We start from the raw sequence: 21,044 nt of genomic DNA, 5'->3' as shown, positions 1-21,044 counted from the left end.
GTATGGCATGGTGACAGCCTCCCTAAAAGTTAAAAAAAACCCACCCCAAACGAAAACCCACAATTTTAAAGATTGCATTGGGAAAGAAGCCGTTTTTCAGTAGAGATTATTTCTCCGCCTCTGGTCTCATTACTGATCCATGACAGGTTAAGGGAAGGAAATTAGTTCTGCAACAGATCCTGTAGATGAAGACAGATGTTTTGTCCATTTAGGCTTCATTCCCGCATAGTCAAAAAACCTCCACCACTAAGAAAACCCAAATCTGGCTGCACTCTACTCTCAAAATTCTGATAGGCTTTGCTTCTACAGTTAGAAAACATATTCTACTTATTACTTTGAGTATCTTTGGAGTGCCTGTGAGTAGTGTGTTGAGATTACTCTAGTAAAATCTACTAGTTTTGGAAACAGCTTTATTATTTCATCCTCTGTAAATGACAAGAAGAAGAAGAAAAGGAGGAGGAGGAGGAGGAAGAAGAGAAGAAGAAGAAGAAGAAGAAGAAGAAGAAGAAGAAGAAGAAGAAGAAGAAGAAGAAGAAGAAGAAGAGGAAAAGAAGGGTTTTTAAGTAGAACTACATCTCAAAAATAGTCTGATATTTTCAGTGAAAGCAGAAGTATTTGACAAATACCATGTTTTCCAATCAGAAGACTGTTTATATAACCACCTTATCGAAATACTTAACCATCAGTATTAAATACCATTCTCAACGGATTTTAAGTAATTGGTTCCATGGGCAATTTTATACACATGAAATATAACAGGCATAAAAATTTGGAATAATTTTAAAAAGTTAACAAGTTAATAATTATATTTCAAGGTAAACAAACCCAACAACAAAGAATTCTTCAGCCTTCAGACTGGAATTTGAAAGGAATGTCAGAAAAGGTAATTAGACTATATGAAATACCTAAATGGGTTCACTGGAAAGTTTTTCACATGTTTAAGATGTCCACAAATTGACTTTCAAAGGAATAAACAGGATGAATTAGGAGCCAGTGTGTGATCAAAGCTGTGACTTGGTGTCACTGAGTACTTTTGGGACAAATCACAGGACTGGAGCATTGCTGAAGAAAAATATGAAATTGCTGTAAAATCAGGAAGGAATAAAAATATATATTATAGAATGCTTCAGGGTGAAAAGAATAACAGAAAAGCTGATATGATGTTATTGTAAAGGTCCACTAGAGACTGTTCAATCAGTGTGACAGTACAGATACAACTTTTTCTGAGCCACCTCCAAAGGAACCTTGCAAAGGACAGAGCTTGGTGATAATGAGGGATTTTTATTCCTAAATCTATGAAAAAAACCGCAACAGTGCATTGACAGGTGTCACAACATAAAGGGTTACCTGTCCTTTGGGAGTATAGGGAATGCGACTATGGGTTCGTAGGATGCTGTAATACAAAAAGACATGGAGGCTTTATCCTGTAAGTTTCTCCACTTTATTATAGATTACCACAAAGACCAGAAAAATCACCACTAACAAGTATACTTATGATTAATAAAGCAAATATACATATAACAAGCTATTAAAAATCAATAGCAGCAATCAATAGTATAGCAGTGATATTCTTATAGCAACAATAATAGCAACAATAAAGTATATATACAATATTTCAGGTTACTACAAACTTATCACTAGTGAAGCAAACTTACTAATATTTTAGCAGCAGATATACTTATGATAGATTTTTATTTTTTTTTTTAAATATATATATGGCATTAAGCAGATTCCAGAAGGGGACCAAATCATCCCAGAAGTGGGAGGACAAACCAAACTGACCCCAGAAGCAGGTCCAGAGTGAGATCAATAAAACAACAGCCAGACTCTCACTTCAAAGATAATCTGCATCACGGAGTTCAGAGTCAGACAGATGTCTCTAATGAGGGCACAAGGTCTTGTAGAAAGTTTGTGCAGACCTGTTTAGGAAAGGGAAAAGTACATGTAACATGGGAAGTCATCAGAGAGAGAAGCACCATTTGGATAAAAATTAAGTCTCTTTTGTATTACAGAGACATAAAAGGGCGTAGCACACCACCACTTCAAGCAGCCAATAGATGTTGTTAATTTCTGTTTTTCACCTGGAATATCCGATAGACGATGATGCTTTCTACACTCTCAGACCAATTTTTATTTTTTCAGACTTTTTTCCTGTTCTTGCAGTTAGAACAGCCAAAACCAGTTACTGATTCTTACTTTCTCAGGATGTTTCCCTGTTTTTAAACACTGTTTTTCACCTTTTCAGACAATAAATTGCTGTTACAGTTCCTTGGTTTTGCACTTATCAATGGTATTGAGGGATGTCTCGAGTTTCTAGGTACTCATCTGTACTTCAAAGATGCCAGCTGAACTTTTTAAGGATGCTTCTGGTTCACAGGCCTAATTCCCAAGCTGGCAGGAACTTCCTTTGTCAGTAGTAGACATTTTCTTCTGTTCAGTAAAGGTCGCCTTTATAACTGCTCACATCAACAGGTGATCAGGTTCTGGTATATGCTGGGGACAACATGGTGTTTTAGAGAACTGAGGAAGCTAATAAGGAAGCAGATATTTTAGATTTGTTCTAATTAACTGAAAAATTGCTTAAAGAAATTAAAACTAGACAGAAATTTACATAAAAGTTGTCATTATTAGAAGTGTAATAAGCATAGAGAGTAGAATAAGCATAAAAGATTAAAAAAAAACAGACAGACACATGAATAGCATATTCAGATGCTGGCATTCTCTTGGGAAGATAAGAAATATAGGAAATCTGGCAGTTGCTGGAAGAGACTAGATTAAATTTCAGTGTCAGTATCAACATGAAAAATAAGGCAAACTATGAGACCATTGTGGAAATATCAGGTGCCCTTTTATGATTTGAAAACAAAAAAAGTAACCATGCAAATATGGAAACAAAGACACAGAACTAAAGTTGAGTATGAAGGACTAAAGGAAGCTTGGACAGAAACAGAAAGATTCCAGATGAAAACTAAGTTTCAGTTAACAAGTGGTATAAAAGGGAACAGGAAAATATCTATAGATACTCTATTTATACAAAATTATAGAATCATTAAATGGTTTGGGTTGGAAAGGACCTTTAAAGATCATCTAGTCCAAACTGCCCACCATGGGCAGGGACATCTTTCACCAGATCAGGTTTCCCAAAGCCCCATCCAACCTGACCTTGAACACTTCCAGTGATGGAGCATCCACAACTTCTCTGGGCAACCTGTTCCAGTGTCTCACCACTGTCACTGTAAAAAATTTCTTCCTTATGTCCAAGCTAAATCTACCCTCTTTCAGTTTAAAATTATTGCCACCTGCCCTGTCACTGCAAGCCTTGCTAAAGTCTTTCCCCATCCTTCTTATGAGCCCCCTTTAAGTCTGCAATAAGGTTTCCCTGGAGCCTTGTCTTCTCCAGGCTGAACAACTCCAACTCTCTCAGCCTTTCCTCATAGGAGAGGAGTTCCAGCCCTGTGATCATTTTCACAGACCTCCTCTGGACCCACTCCAACAGGTCCGTGTCTTTCTTGTACTGAGGGCCCCAGAGCTGGATGCAGTACTCCACCTGGGGTCTCACAAGAGCAGAGGGGAAGAATGACCACCCTCAATCTGCTGGCCATGCTTCTTTTGATGCAACCCGGGATACATACAATTGGCTTTCTGGGCTGCAAATGCACATTGCCAGCTCATGTCCAATTTTTCATCCACCAGGATCACCAAGTCCTTCTGCACAGGGCTGCTCTCAATCCATTCATCCTCCAGTCTGTATGGATACTGGGGATTGCCCTGACCCAAGTGCAGGTTCTTGCACTTGGCCTTGTTGAACTTCATGAGGTTCACATGGGCCCACTCCTCAAGCCTGTCAAGGTCCCTCTGGATGGTATCCCTTCCCTCTAGTGCATCAACTGCACCACTCAGTTTGGTGTCATCCCCAAACCTGCTGAGGGTGTACTCAGTCCCACTGTCTATGTCATTAATGAAGGTATTAAATAGTATTGGTCCCAGTACGGACCCTTGAGGGACACCGCTCATCACTGGTTTCCACTTGGAAAGTGAGATGTTGACTGCAGTTCTTTGAATGCCTCCATCCAGCCAGTTCCTTAGCCATCTAACAGACCATCCGTCAAACCCATATCTCTCCAATCGAGAGTCAAGAATGTTGAGGGGGAACCGTATGAAAGGCCTTACAGAAGTCCAGGTAGATGACATCCGTAGCTTGTCCACTGATACAGTCACTCTATAGTAGAAGGCCACGAGGTTAGTCAGGCACAATTTACCCTTGGTGAAGCCGTGTTGGCTGTCTCTAATCAGCTCCCTGCCTTCCATATGTTTTGACATGTATTTCAGGAGGATCTGTTCCATGTTCTTACCAGGCACAGAGGTGAGGCTGATTTGCTTTGACATCTTAAATACATATATTAACTACTGCTTTGCATCACGTAACTTATATTTACTTCCAACCTGCTGGCATTGTGTTTTTGTAATGATTTTACACTTGATTATGGTTTTTAAATTGTTTCCTCACTCTTAATCCTTTTGAGTACACCCTCTTTCCCATCCTCTAGTATTTTAACGGATTTTTCTAACGTTAAGCTGTCCTCTTAATATTTATTCTTTCTTTTAATTTGATTTTTTTACTCAAATCCATGCTGGTCTTTGATTTTTACTGACTAGAGCAAGAGGCTTTTCAAACAGACTCTCCTCTTTACCTTAATTTAAAGAACATGTCAATTGACGAATATATTTTAGACTCATTTTTACCTTAAAAAAAAGATTACATACTAATTTTTGATTATGCATCAGTACAATGCACAAAAATTGTGTAGAGTGATTCCTAAAGTACTTGTCACTGTTCATAAGAAAAGAGGACAAAGCAAAAATTAATAGTGTATGCAGCAAACAACTATATAAAGGATACAGTAGAATGGTGTCATACTCCATATGGATGCATTTTACTTAAAACATCATTTTGTCAATTTTTATAAACTCTCATCAGCCATCATAGAATACTTTATCATATTTTACTTATCTCCAAAAATTAAAAGAGGAAATATAACAGCCTGGGTATTGTAGGAAAATTAACATATTTTGAGTAGCAGTAAAATATCACTGAAATCTAGCAAACAACTTCTGACATTATTGTCCAAAAACCTGAGAAAATAAAACCTGTAAATTGGCATCATATGATATTACTTATGTAATACGGGTGAGATCTACTCAGTTTAAGACATCATCTTTTTTTATGCTCTTTCTACCTTGAATATTTCAATACAAAATTTATTTCTGTTTTTCAAAGTACAAGTGACATTCTCTTTCATTCATTAGCTCTCCCTGACTTCTATTTCTCCTTTCTGCAGGCTGGTTATTTTCCAGCTCTCCTTCGTGTCTTGGGAGAAACATTAAGTTTATGAAAATTCATTCTTATGTCCCTTGGTTAATCTATTTTATACAAAAGTTACCCTCTGTCCCAGCTTCCTATATAATTTCTGTCAGCAGGGCATTGGAGTGTAGTGTGTACAATTCCAGTCACCACACTATTTATAGAAAAACATTATGGCACCTTTTTCCCTCCCTCGGTATCTGACATGCATAGTGATATAAACATCTTGGCTTTATGACCATGTTTAAGCTCCTCCTTCTGATACCAGAGGCTGCTTCTATCAGCACTTCCTCTTGCAGATTAAGTGATCAGCCAGTTGAGCAAAGACTTTTTTATTAAACAGGTTATGTGATAAATGGGTTTGGCCTCAGAAAGACCTAGGCATCTCATACGCTTACTGGAATTTGAAGATTGGTTCATAAGCTGCAATTCCAGTGCACATATTTTTAAAGAACATTGGACTAAATATAACTATTCTCTTCATGAAAACTGATATGAAAGTGGTCATGGGGAAAAGATTCTCATTTTGACATGAAAGAATAAAGAATACATGGCAAATACAACTGTGATATCTGCTGGCAGTAACTTCCATTGACAAGAAACATGGCAGCCCCAGGCGATTTGTAACATCAGCCAGGGATACAGAGGAACTGCAATCAGTACCAGACAGAAAACATCAAAGAGACTCATCATGACACTAGAAAACTTATGAAAAATTAAATACTATTATACCTAAATAAAGATACATTTTAAATCTCTGTCTTAATTAATTCTCAGTTTTATTCAGCCTTTAAAGTAGCTATGTGATGCAGAGGAGCTTTCATCTACAACACAAAGGGCTCCCTCCATAGAGCAGACCGCTTGTAATACACAGCACTTGAACCTTGGTCTTACCTGAGGCAGGCACTGTTCCCCTGTGGCCTTAAGACAGAATTGTTATGTTTGGGGGGTGGTCACATTTCACAAAAAAGTTTTTCATTACATCTGTAGCTATCACTGATGAGAAGAGAACTGAGTATGAAGAAGAACGTGAAGGCTTTCTCTTTCTTTTTATCCCATTCATTATTTTGCTCTTCTAGTGTTTAACTTCTGCAGTGCATTTTCTAATTTTTCAAAAACAGTTTGTTGCATCAGTCTTTACAAGGAAGATATTTTGCTTTGGAAAATCAGGAAGTCAATGACAAACAAAAGGAAGTTGTAACATTATTTTTTGGCAGCATAATCTAATTTTTAAAAAAAACTTTCACTTCAGAGAGCCGAAAAATACAGGCACAGTGTGCTGACAAATGAGAGCTGGCAGGACATACACTGTTATACCTGCCAGCTAGTGGAAACCTTTGGCCTAGCAATTAAGTTGTGGTACGATAAAAGCATGGATCAGATTGTTTGCACTTAACTGATAGAGGAGAGGTTATTATCTACCATTTCAATTTCAGTGTAATAAAAATTCTTCCTTTAATAAGAAATTATCAATTAAATGTAACTTTAAAAACTAATGAAACAAAATTTAAGACAAAAAACAGTAGCTTCAGCTGATATATTGGAAGAAGAGTCCCTTACCTCTCATAGAAGTTAACTACAATTAGCTGCAGTTGACTCGATGTTATTCATTTAATAGTTGTTGATCTTGAAAAGTAATTTAATGAAATTATTTTTTTTATTAATTGTTCATTAACTGCTTTTAAGTAACACACTGTGAATGTATTTATTTAATTGTAGTTATCATCAAACCACATACAAAATAACAAAAAATTAAAAGAATATTCTTACAGGGAAGTCTTTTTTTTTTTTTTCAGGTTACTGGATTCATTTGCATCCATCTGCCTTGAAGGCAATGATAAATTCTTAAACTGCATTATTTCATCCTTCCCACTGCAGTGTTAATTTAACATGAGAATAATTCCTAAACAAATACAACCAAACTAAATGGTCTAGGAGCGGCAAGACCAGGCTGTCCTGTAAGGAAAGGGACACTAGGAGCAGGAGGTGCCAGCCAGGCTGTCAGGGCAGGGGCCATTCCCAACAGGGGCCCACCACCCTGAGAGATAGTCTGTCAGTATTTTTCAGCAGTATTTTTTTTCTGCTCAGTAATTTTTCCCTTCTAACCAGACCACCTTTATGGCTGCTCACATCACTAGTCAAAGTCAGCAAGGGGGGATCAGGGCTGGGATCAGCAGGGAGGTGGCTGAGCACGGGCAGGTCTGCAACATAGCTCTGGGACAAGGGAGAGAGCCACAGATGAACTGGAGTGAAGCAGGGCCACCCCAACATGTCTTTCTCCAGCTCTTACTTGCGCAGCAGTCTGAGCCAAGGTTGCACCACTGCTCTGCGTCCCACCACTGGCCTTGAGTGCAGGCAGGTCAACTCCAAGGAGGCAGAGAGCATACTCTGGACCTGACACTAAACCAACATTTGTTTTTCAGCTTTGAACAACCATGGTTCAGTTTTCTATTGAAACAGTCATTAAAAATCTAAAAATCCAGGCAAACTGGGTTCACAGGAAGTTTCAGCTCAGAAGCATTACTGGCAACTCAAAGAACTCAAACATAAATAGGCTCCTGGCTCCACATTAAACTGCCTTTCAGGTCCAAGTTGTGACAAAATGACCAAATAAGCAGTCTGAAATGAGACCTCTTATAATTTTATGTACAAACAATGCAGGACAGATTTTATTGTTGTCCTGTCTCTCATAAATGTTTATTACCTACAATCAAATCTCAGTTATTCATATATGAATACAAAAATTGAAATGAAATCAACTTTACATTAAATAAGACCAAAATTTCACATTTTAGCACAGATTGAGAATCTCTGATTTTTCTAGCTCCAGGTAATGCTAGTAGCACTACAGGGTAAAATAATCTGGAAAGATGCAAACTAAAGAGAAAATTGAAAGGGATGTATGAGGAAGGGAGCTTGGAATTTAGCTACAGAAGCAATTACTCTACGTGATGAATTTTAATGGGTTAAAACAGATATATGAACTGACTTCTGAAGATTTTCACTCTACAAACTCACAGATGGTAATGCTTTGGGAAAAGGAGAATCTTCCCCTGTCACAAGGGAACAGGATATTTAGAGGCATAAAAAGATAATATATTTATATATACAAAATGCATTTATATTTAGAATATAAAATATATTCTATAATCTAATAATATCCTATAAAATAATAATATATTTTAATATGGTCTATAATGGAGGAAGTCAACGTGCTTAATATAATAAGGAGTTATCAAGAATAAGAAAAGCTATAGACAAAAAGAAATCAGAGTTGAAAGATTGAATAGAAGTAGGTGGTGGTTCTGAACAGTTCACCTTCCATGATGTTCCAATGAATAATGATAATGAAGTATTTGCTCTCCTACTATATAATTATTATTCAATTAATCAAAGGAGAAATTTCATTTGTATGGGAACTGTAGTTATGCTAAATGGGGGACTTTTCAGCAGGAGGAGGTAAAATAAGTCTCTAAAGGGAAACAGGGATTCCTTAAAGTTCCTCTGAAAAAATATTGTGATTATTGTAACAAACAATTATGGAAAATGCAACAATCCATTGAAAAACAATTGTGTTAAATTCAATCATTAGATTAAAAAAAATCAAGTGCTGTTAATATTACTTGATTGCAAATCTCAGTGAGTCCTTAGATAAGGTATAGATACTGTCACTGTCATAAAGCCTCGGAACAGTAATTTTTCATAAATGCTTCTTAATGAAAAATGTTCAGTGATGCACATTTTATCTGTTAGGTGATGCAAATGATAAAAGTTATTGCACATTACGCACATACATGGATCTTGGTAAGAGTTCAGCGCTTCTTGGAGGGAACTTAATTTTTTCAGATTTTCTTGGAACGTAAATGCTCAGTGATTTCCAAGAATATAGCAATTTTCTATTCATTTGTGAATGGACCAATAGAGTTTACCAGATAGATGGCCAAACCTATGTTCACTGTAGATTTCTTACCCAATACGTTTTTATCTTTGCTGTTTTCCCAACATTGTCATACTGTTAATTATAGGCATCCTCTGAATGATTTATACACATAGCAATTTTCTTTTAAGTGTCTTTCTTAATTGAAGAAACCCCATATTGTACCAGAAAGACTTCTTCTGATGCCAAAGTGTATGATCTACATTTTTGGATAAGAAATGCAATCCCACTTTCTAAATTAGGTTCTCAACATTATCTATGTAGTATTCCAATCATCTAAAGTATTATTGACAGGACAAGAGGAAATGGCCTCAAGTTGCAGCAGGGGAGGTTCAGGACAGATATTAGGAAAAAATTCTTTACTGAGAGAGTGGTGAAGCACTGGAATAGGGTGCCCAGGGAAGTGGTAGAGTCACCATCACTGGAGGTGTTCAAGGAATGTGTGGACGAGGCATTGTGGGACATGGTTTAATGGGCATGGTGGTGTTAGTTGATGGTTGGACTTGATGATCTTACAGGTCTTTTCCAACCTTGGTGATTCTCTGATTCTGTGATTGCTTCCTTGTCTTCTGTCAGCAAATTTTATTAAGTTTCCCACTCTTACTTTAGTAGAAATCATTAATGAAAAGTATTAAATATTAAATAAGACTGCTGAGGAACTTTGTCCTGCACAAATAAACTGCTGGTCCCCTTTCATCATTATCAATTGTATCTTTCTTTTGAGCAAGTCCTTTTTCACTTGACAAATCTCTACCTTCTCTAGCTTTCTTAATAAGGTGGAACTGTACCAAGGACTTCACTGATGTCTAGGAAGATTAGACCAAGTGTATTTTCCTACTGTAAAAAATCAATTATCCTGTCCAAGAATTTATCAGGTAAACTGGGCATGATCTATCTTTGTTAAATACATGTTGTATTTCATTCAGTCTCATCTAACTGACTTAATTTTTGATCAGGTATATAATTCTGGTTTAAATAGGTTGAAATTGATCTTTGATGCTTTCATGGTTTTATTAATTGGACTAAAACCATATGTTATGTGAAGTCATAGAAAACTAAAATGAAAAAAAAAAAAAATACCAACTCAGCCTGTATTGATAATTAGGTAGCAAAGAAATATTTCATTACAAAGAATTTTTTTTTGTAATTTGAAGGAAAAGAAGGAAAAAAATGTTAGAACCTATGGGAAAAAGGTGACAATGCATCATGAAACTTGTCTACTATTTCATTTTATCAACAGCCTTTTCATTCTTGTAGGACAAGGATTTGACATAAATCGTCAGATTAGCCTGTTTTCCAGATACCAGAATTATAGTCTGAGCTAAAGTAACAAGGACGAGATGGTATTAAAGGGGCAGACACTAAAGTCAAATATGCGATTCATCACTGAATACTTTCCTTTTATCTGTATGTATAAAGGGCAGACAATGGCCTTTTCACTACAAATACCCAAAACGGTCATGTAGTCCAGAGCAAAAGCTGCTGTTGTTCAGAATGTCAGGAGCTCCCAAGCTTGTGAAAGGTTTCTCTAGTGGGAAACTTTTGGACTTTTAAGTGGAAACCTTGCTTTAAAATAATATTTGCACTATTTGTAAACTCTGCTTTTCTTGTTTGTTTTGTAAAAATCTTTAACATTATAGTAGAATGGATGGGCCCACCAGTGCATATGTGCTTCAGAATTTCATACCTAGAAAATGAATGTCACGTGAAATTATTGATAGGTGTGTATATATATATCCACCTGCAAATTCACCAAATATTTTCAGGACCACAGAAAATTCAACATAAACTCTACTATGTATAGAAACAACAAAAAATAAAGCAACTATGTCATTCATTTTTAGTATAATGGTTGAGATTTCAAAGGATATTAATTCTGCTTTTGCATATATTTCCTGATTTACAATTTATTAGTCTGAATGCATTGTAAGGATGGTGTAACTTGAGTGTTGTCGTATGAACTTAGAGAAAAAGGAAAGGTGGCTATTCTACCAGTCCTTTGTAAGCTTCACTTTTCTGAAACAAGTTACATGTTTCACTTACTTTCAATTCACATTTGAGAATCCAAAAGTATATTCTGAGTACCGTATTTTTATAAAATTATTATTTTCTTTATTCTGTACATGATTTATGTAAATTAGAATGAGAATGATTTGCACTTGCATTGCTTTTAATTAACTACTAGTCCTGAGGTCAGAGGGAGATTTAGTTGGGGATTATAAATCAAGTTTGTTTCTCTGTAACCATTAGCATCCTAGATTAAGTCTCAGCTGTGAAACAGAGTGAAATTCTTGTAACCAGCTGGAGCAGTTCTCTAATTGATTCAATGCACTGCAGGCACTTTTCACAGGTTTCAAAACAGCATCCAGAGGAAAACAATATCCAGGGTAAAAATAAAATAAATATTAATCCTATACAACAAAATTAAAAAAAAATGGCAAGCCAAAGTATTATATGTGTAAGAACATGCTAATTTATTCCAGGAAGTAAATAAATTTATTTTGTAAGCAATATTTTTAAGCTTCAGTTTACTTATTCCAGCAGTCCTTCTTTGTTTCTCTTTTAATCTTGATTTAACCAGTCAGTTGCTGGATTTGAAATTTCCAGTTCCTTCTAGGTGACCTGCTGTCACTCAAAAGTTTACCAGCAGTTGAATTATTATAATGATTAAATTACAGAACAACTGTACAAGTGAAACACAATCAAAGAATAAGGAATACTAGAGAGCACATTTAATTTGTTAATACATGCAACATAATTTTTCACCAACAAAGCAATTAGCCTAGTTTCTGACTAAGGAAGGTAGTTGTCTGATTTGTTACTCTTATTCTAGATGATGATAGTAATATCTCACTCCTATATACACTAAACTGTGCATATTTTTATTTATTGATAGAATCTAGTTTGGTTTTCAAATATGTCTAAAATCATTAGTAACACCTTTGAAATGAGGAAATTGAGGTTTAGAAAAAAAATAATTACTTGTTTAGGGTCTTCAGCAGTCAGGCATCTGATCCAGGTTTACTGCAATTCATTAGTAATCTAATCAACCTGAAGTGGATTATTTGGAAGGAATGTTTTAACTATGTCACTATATGGCTTTTATTGACTAGGTTAAGCATTATTCCAAAAATAAGCTACTGCAAATAAAGTAAAGTTTATGCTTCCAGAAGTAAAACAAAAAATTACCTTTTGGACTATTAGGTGTAAAGGATTTTTAAACTTTGTGTTGCTGGGATATACTTGATTAATAGCATTTTCTAGATATTTATTACATGAAATTAATTTTACATGATCTCATTACTTGACCAGGATAGATAACTTTTTATATGACCTTTTCCAGACAGTTGGTTAGTACTTTTAGAAATAAGTTACATCTGTACTTAGTTGATGATTACTGTTAATGGTGACATTATAATTGTAATAGACGTTCTTACTTGATTTCTCCATTAAGAAGATTGCAGCTCAATAACTGAGGAAATAGTCTTTTCTTTTTTTCAGTGGTTGAAAATAATAAATTTTCTAGTTTAAAGGAAAGAAACTCTTGAATATTTCTGTAAATATGGAAAATATATAATATACATAAAATATAATAACATAATATGTAATACAATAATAATATAATATAAACATTATGACACAAATATTTATTGTTGAAACACATTTATAATAATAATCTGAGCGTTCATCAAATCCAATCATATTCAGAAGAGATTATTTTTTATATATTTATAATTTTGTTTTCCTTTTGTTTCCACATTGTTCCTGTTTTAATTCTGGCATTGATTTTCTTGGTTTAATTCCCATTTCTGGTTCTACCTTTATATATATTAACTGTTATATATTAACAGTTTATGTCAACTGATAAATACTGTAAGACCTGGCATCTGAGTAGTTGAATAATCTTTCAGCAGTAGGAATATGCAAGCTTGAAGAATGCAATTTTCACCATGATTTTTAAAAGTGTTGTAGTTCAGTTAATATCATTAAGCAGATAGTAACTCTCACAGCTGTAGTGAAAGTTTAGCATAATGAAAAAGGTGCTTTTTTTTTCCCCCCAGTTTGTCTCAAAAACTTCAGTCAGCCAGTGGTTATAGGGGAAGCACTTTTCAAATTCAGCAAATAAGAATCCAGACTATACTCAGAGAAAGGTAATTTATTATAGCTTTTTAGTTACAGATGGTTCATTTGGTAAGCAAACTCAGATCTTTTGAACTAAAGACTGTTTAAGACATATCTCAGGCGAACGTGTTACCCACTAGGCTACAACAATAAAGTGTAGGAAACCATTGCCACTTTTATCAAATAATAATAATAATATGGACCTGAAGGGTGATCAACAACTATGGAAAGCACCTGAGAGAAATGTGCAGAAGACCCCACAGCACAGCAACCAACACTACATGGTTGGGACTACCATGCTGACTCACCCAACCTCACTCCCAGGCTGTGTCATCTCTCCTGTGGTGAAAAGAGGTCATTTAATTCAATAGTGAATTTTGCTGTCAGCAGTGGGATACCAATTACTCAGACCACAGATATCTGTAATATGGGTTCTGATGGGTATTAGGGACTGGGACTTGAGATTGCAGCAGGACTTTGTTCTCAAGAAGGGATTGGTGCAGCAAGGGATGCCCTTGTGGCATTGCTCAAGTTCGTTGGTAAACCCCAAATCCCAAAGTGTGAGTGTGTAGGGATGAAACTTGGTAAAATGTTTAGGCAATAAAGTAAGAATGGGGTAAGAAATAAGAACACCCTGGATCCCCGATGGGAGGCTTTGTTGTGGGCTTGTTCCTTAATACACTGGTTTTTCATGGAAAAATGTATTGAAACTGAAGGAAGAGAAGGGTGATCCGGTAAACAAAGTTAAGTGCTTCCAGCTGGGAACCAGAGCTCTAGGGTGGGGATGTATGGTTCTCCTTCTCCTCCAGTAGTGATGAGGTGGGCTTGTTCCTTCCCCAGGGATAAGCAGCCCCATCACAGTTATTAAAGAAGAACAAGGGGAGGAGAGGGCAGATGGGTCCACCCCAGGGGCTGGCCAGAGCATGTGCCTGGGGGAGTGGGATAGAGGAGTCTAGCTGCTGCTGTGGAGTCTGAGTGGCTGCAACAATACCTCAACCCCTGCTCCTGCACCCTGCTGAGATTGCAAAACCTGGGAGGGAGAACAAACTGCAAAGACAGGAAGGAGTGATCATGTGGTTGCTGAAATGCTGGGAGGGCAGAGTGGCAGGGGTAGAGTTAGCACTGAGGCATGGTCTCAAGGAGCAAACAGTTGTAACACAAACCAGTTCCACCTACAGTAGTCTGGTATGGCCTGTGAAAAAGCCAAATGGGGAGTGGTGGCTGATGATGGAATAGCAAACCCTGAATGAAAGGATCCTAGCTTTGCCTGCTGCTGTCCTGGGTGTGCTTCATGCACAGTATGAACTGGAAGCAAAGCAAGCTAGACAGCATGCCACCATGGACAAAGCAAACACCTTCTCCATTCCCACAATGGAGGAATGTAAACACAGCTTGCTTTCACTTGGTAAGGAATCCAGTACACTGGAAGCAATTACCCCACAGGTAGAAACATCATCCCACCATTTACTATGGGCTAATTTAAGAGACCCTAGAGGTGTGTGGTACCCCAGAACACATGTAAAACATTGAGGATATTGTCCTCTAGGGACAAACACTATAGCTATGCAATTAGCCCTAGAAGTGGCTGAACAGGAAAAGTAGCCCACAGTGTATGTCTACACTGATTGTGGCCAATGGGGGGATAGTTAGAATGATGGAAAAAACACAGATGGAAGTCAGTGTAAACTTGTCAAGGGAGCATCTTGATTATAAGGATAGAAGAGTAAGTTAGCATAAATAATCTGCCAATCACTGTGATAGCTGCAAACATGTCAGTCGCTGCAAAAATCATAAATTCCCAAGAACCCCCAGACAGGCAGATTGTGAGTACCAGCGATAGTGATGGCCAGTTGTTAGGTCCCAAGTGACACTGAAGAGGCTAGTCAAGAATCAAGTATTCTCTGCTCCATTCTAGCACTGATGGTATCTGGAGTCACACAGGACAAACTTTGGTGATAGAAGAGAGAGATGCCTGGGGGACCCCTTGCCTAGCTCCAGGACCATGCACCCCAAGGCTAGGACTGCTACACTGACACCATTCCATCTCTCCCACAGGACAGGGAGGTTGTGTGAGAAACCACTAGCATGAGATGGTCAACTTCTCTACTGGACTGCACTGTTTCTCCCATGGTACAAGGAAATTGTGTAATTCACAACATTTTGTATAGCTCTGTGATTGAAATGTTTTGGTATCCAAGTTCATATTGTCTCCTCAGTGTCAAACTGATCTTAAAACATGACAGTTTGGTACAATAGCCTAGGGAGTAGAAAACCCCTCATCATGAATGGGATTTCAGCCACACCTCCAATAATCCATGTAACACTTAACTATTAGGACATAGAGACAAAGATGATAGTCAGCAGGGCATCTGACTACAGCCTGATGAAAAGAATTCATGTAAAGGGAATCCTGAATCTTAGTTTCTCACTCCAGTGTTCTTCATTTGTTTGTAGATGTCAGTGATCCCTACAGAGAAAATGAATACCTTGCCCAGAAGCTAGGAAATTGAAGGAACAGAAAATAATAGAATCATCATTTTGTTTCTAGCCTTCTAGTTAAAACACTCCGCTTGGATGTGAGAAGTGAAGGATCAAACCTGCAAGCTGAGCCTCAGGTCTTGTCTTGAACTTCTAAGGTAAATGATTCAGAGATGCAATTGTAAAAGAAGCTGCTTCCTCTTTTTTCCACCATAAAAGACAAAAGCTGAAATGAAAGTAGAAGGCAAACTCACTGTATGTCATAATTTTAAAACACCTACCAGTGCCTTTTGTTTTTCTTAGATACTCCTTAACTGAAAGGAGCATTGAATAGTACTACAGTCTCAGTTCCTGACATAAACTATCTGAATTGAGGTCTAAACTCCTAAGTATTCCCAAAGAAAATTGCCCCTGAATAATTTCAGAAAGTTCATCTTGTCAAAACCAAAGTTTTATTCTGGTAACTTAAAAGAGCCAGGAAATAATCATAAAAATCACAACATGATTCATGCTAGAAGAGACCTGGGGAGGCTTTTCTCCAACCTCCTGCTCCAAGCAGATAAGGTTGGCCAGGGCTTGATACAGTCAAGTCTTGAAAACCTCCAAGGGTGGAGTCTGCACAACCTCCCAGGGACACCTGCTTCCCTGCCTGACTGTCCTCAGGGGTAAGGGTTTCTCCTTAAAACTAGACTGAACATGTCTTGTTTCAATTTATGCTTGTTGTCACTGATCCTGGCACCATGCACCACTGTGAAAAGCCTGGGTCTGTCTCCTTGGTGACATCCCTGTAGGCAGCAGGGGCTGTGCCAGCATATCAACTGGTCCCCCTATTAAGCGTCATCGGCAAACTTTATGCGCAAGCCCTCTATTCACTCCACTGGCTCATTGATAAAGATGTTGAAAAGAGCAGTTCCCATGATAGACCCCTAACACCTTCAGAGCTTTCTCCCCTGGGATCCCAGTTCTCTGAATATGCTGAAGTCTGCTTGCCTGAAGTCCAGGATCAGTACATTGCTTCTCACCTTCCTTGGAGATAAACAGTCCCATCTCAGAATTAAATGGGACTCAGTCCTTATACAATTGGTCTGTGTAAGATACTATGCATGAGATCCACAAAGAAATTTAGGCAATCCTCCCTAACTCTTCATGTGTTTTAACAGTCTCCCAGGGTCTTGTCTCATGTTGTGCAGTGTCTCTCCCTCATTATCATGAAATGCATAAGTCATTGTAAAGAATAATCATAAAACAACTTGAAACATGAGAACATGAATCACTGTAAGAACCCCTAGCTATTTTACTCCCAAAGCTTCTCATAGCCTGTCATTCCCAACTTCTAAGTAAGCATAGCCTGTGAACCTTGCTGAAGCCTGGAGATTTCTCAGCCTTCATATTATGTTAAGCTTGAATACAGAAATAGTCCTAGAACATAAAAATTCTTTGAGATATATATTCAGGTTATCATTACCTCAAAAGTATCTAAAAACTATCTTTGGAACTTGATTCCCAAAGAAAGTTATTGACTTTGATGGGTTTTGGATCAGGACCTAAGTGAAGAGTCATCTAAATTCAATTCAGCTTTACAAAGAATTTCAGTGAAATAACATCATAGTAGAAAGACAGGGGGGTGAGAGTCTTTCACTAGTTATCTGAAGAATCAGAACACATCCAGTGGGTATTAAAACAGCTTGGGAGAACAGTCTTAGTAGAAAAAAAAAATCAGATAAGTTTTTATGCCCTTAATAAGTACCAAAATGTTTATTTTTTTCTAAAATATAATTAGAAAGCATAAATATGTTTTTGCATACAGATTTGACATATATGACATCATCAGAATACATTTTAATGTTTCAAATAAAAGTGAATAGGTAGAAATGCATACTTTATAAGCAAGATGCTGTGCCTGTCCCTGTGGAAACTTCCGTGAATCCTGTGGTTGCCTAGTCACAACTGTGACTGACATATAGCTTAATATTTTTTGTGTGGTTCTAGACTATTCCATTGAAAATCCAGGATATTTTAAGGGTTTTTTGCAATTTACCGCCTATTAGACACTTGTGTTCCTCTAAAACAACAAAATCATACAGGTCTTAGAAAACCATTTAAAATAAGTGTTATCTCTGAAGTTTGGTAAATTTAAGGGTGAAATTGTGTTTTTAAAGGAAGTTGACCTTTAAATATGATAATATGGTTGTTGTGTAAATTACTAAAGTGAGTGTGTTAAGAAAGGCAACTTAACTAAGAAAGCTTCTGCTACCTAATATTAACCAAACTTAATGGATGGATTAAAATGGATTAAAAGCTTTTTCTTCAGTGATACCTTTGCCTCACATAGATATTGATGTCTAAAGTTAAGATTGTGTCAACATTTATATTATAGTAAATTCATTCTAAAGTAATCCCCCAGAGACTTAGAATATTTACAGAAAACTGTCATACAGACTTGCTCAAAGTATACATTAATAGGAAAATTGATTTAAAATCTTTAATTCATTTTTAGATTTAGTTAATACATTATAGTGGAAGTACAGAGTAAGTTTCTTTTTAGAAACTGAATAATTGAAGATAGTTATTTTTTTAAAAATTAGGATAAATTTATTTTCTTTTTTTTAATTTCCACTTCTGTGTACGAGATTTGCTTTGCAGGTATTCTTATATTCATTTTTGTTATAGAAAGTTCTCACTTCTGGGGTGGAAGATGTTGTGCTGGCCATGCCTGAAGAACTGCATCTCAGCCACATCATGGCTCTCCTGCCCCACCGTTCTGGTGGTAAAGCTGCCCTCTGCCTACTCAGGGTTCAGGAAGGAGTCTGAGTCATCTAGCTGCACCCCAAAAATAATCTTAATGAACAGGGTTTTCTGGGAGGTGTTCATTAACCTAAGCTTTCAGGAGCATGCAGTAGGCAGCACTGTCAGCTGGCAGCAGTGTGAGGCATAACATTCAGTGTGTCTTTCACCAACGTTTGGAACCAGCAGGCAGTTTTCTTTATGTTTAAGCAAGAGTTGGTTCGAAGGGTGTTGAGGAGGCTGGGGTCTTGACTTTTCAGGTGATCCTCGTGGTGGTGGAGGAAGCATAGTATGTCCTCCACCAGCTGCTTCCTCGTGCATGTGCACTGTAGCTACACATGAAGGCCAGGAGTCATTGGTCAGCATCTCCTCTCTGGTGCCAGGCTCCAAGCGGAAGGCATGCCCAGGGGGGTGCTGCAGGGGCATGAGCAGGTGGTAGACGACATTGTCCTCCCAGGCACTCCAGCCTTCATAGACACAGCCCATCCCAATGGCTGGCTGCAGCCATGGCTTGAAGTTATCCCCAGAAAATCTTTGGCAGGCACTAAGAAGCTCGTCTACCAGATCCTCCACCAACTTGCATGTGTGAGACGTTTATGGCACTGGCCACTGGATGCAATTGGCCAAAAATTTTCCCAGATCACGTGAGTCACCAGAGTCGTCATCTTCTTCTTCTACCTCTTCCTCCTCCTCCTCCCCCTCTTGACTTGCGGGCCTGCCGTGCTTGCAGCTGCTTTCTGGCTTACGGCTCCTTTTTCTGGTCCTCCAGGAGAGCCACAGAAGCAGAACCAGGGCTCCTGCCCCAAGAGCAGAGGCCCAGAACCACCATTGGTGGAACGCAGCAAGGAGTCGGACTTCCCCAGCCACCCCATTCTGCTCCTGGGTCTACTCTATATACTGCAGCAACTGAGTAACCTTCCAGCTCAGCTGCTCTGAGTGCTGATGCATGACCCTGTGAGTGGCTGCATCCAGCTCGTCACCCAACTGCAGTGGGTTCTGGACAATACCCAGCACATCTAGGGTGAGGAAAACAATGACAGCCATGGCCTAAAGGAGATGGAAAAGAAGGGGTCTCAGTGGGGCTGGGCAGGAGAGAGCTGGTGGCAGGGGGAGTGGGGGCGGGAGATCCAGGGACCTGGGGGCAGGTAGGAGAGGGCGACACCGTGCCCTGTCCAAGATGCTCCCCTGAGCGGCTGGAGCCTCACTCCAGGGTGAGACCCCCCCACACAACCTGGCATTTCTGCCCCAGCCCTTGTCCAGCTCAGCCTCCCCACTAGATGTGCACTCGCACTCACCACTGGCCCAGGCTACGCTGCAGCAGCTCTGCCTGATGGTGCCCCTGGTGACAGCCCCATTGTGACCCATCCCCTGTGCTGTCCCAAGCTCTAGAGCCCCATCACAGATCTCCCCTCCTCTCTCCTTCCTTTCTTCTCCATTTACATTTCTTCTCCTTTTTCTCTTCCCTTTTCTTCCTACTCTTTTTTCTGCTCCCTTTTCTTTCTTCTTCCATTTCCTTTCTTACTCCTATTTTGGGGCCTGGTTGAGAATCCCTTGGGAGGCAGTCCTGAAGAGCAAAGGACTCCAGGAAGGCTGGACATTCTTCAAGAAGGAAGTCTTAAATGTGCAGGAGCAGGCTGTCCCTGTGTGTCAAAAGATGAGCTGGCAGGGAAGACCGGCCTGGCTGAACAGAGAGCTTTGGCTCAAACTCAGGAAAAAAAAAGAGAGTTTAAGACCTTTAGAAGAAAGGGCAGGCAACTCAGGAGGACTACAAGGATGTTGTGAGGTTAAGCAGGGAGAAAATTAGAAAGGCCAAAACCCAGCTAGAACTTAATTTGGCTACTGCCATAAAAGACAACTAAAAAGGTTTCTATAAATATATTAGCAACAAAAGGAGGGCTAAGAAGTATCTTCATCCTTTATTGGATGCAGGGGGAAACATAGTGACAAAGGATGAGGAAAAGGTTGAGGTACTTAATGCCTTCTTTGCCTCAGTCTTTAATAGTAAGAACAGTTGTTTTCCAGGTACCCAGCCTGCTGAGCTGGAAGACAGGGATGTGGAGCAGAATGAAGCCTCCACAATCCAAGAGGAAATGGTTAGTGATCTGCTACACCACTTAGACACACACACAAGTTGATGGGACCAGATGGGATCCACCCAAGGGTACTGAGGGAGCTGGTGGAAGTGCTCACCAAGCCACTTTCCATCATCTACCAGCAGTCCTGGCTAACAGGGGAGGTCCCAGACGACTGGAGGTTAGCAAATGTGATGACCATCTACGAGAAGGGACAGATGGAGAATCCAAGGAACTACAGGCCTGTCAGCCTGACCTCAGTGCCGGGGAAGATTATGAAGCAGATCAT

The 21,044-nt window shown here is 38.6% G+C and overlaps 1 pseudogene; it reads right to left on the bottom strand.

Moving 5' to 3' along the window:
- Nucleotides 1-18,683: 18,683 nt before the first annotated feature.
- LOC104253671 (inositol 1,4,5-trisphosphate receptor-interacting protein-like 1) lies at nt 18,684-19,727 on the bottom strand (annotated as a pseudogene).
- Between the last annotated feature and the right edge of the window lie 1,317 nt (nt 19,728-21,044).

This window comes from Gavia stellata, chromosome 1 (assembly GCF_030936135.1).
Source record: "Gavia stellata isolate bGavSte3 chromosome 1, bGavSte3.hap2, whole genome shotgun sequence".
Taxonomy (NCBI): Eukaryota; Metazoa; Chordata; class Aves; order Gaviiformes; family Gaviidae; genus Gavia; species Gavia stellata.
This window is presented reverse-complemented; position numbering and strand designations above follow the sequence as displayed.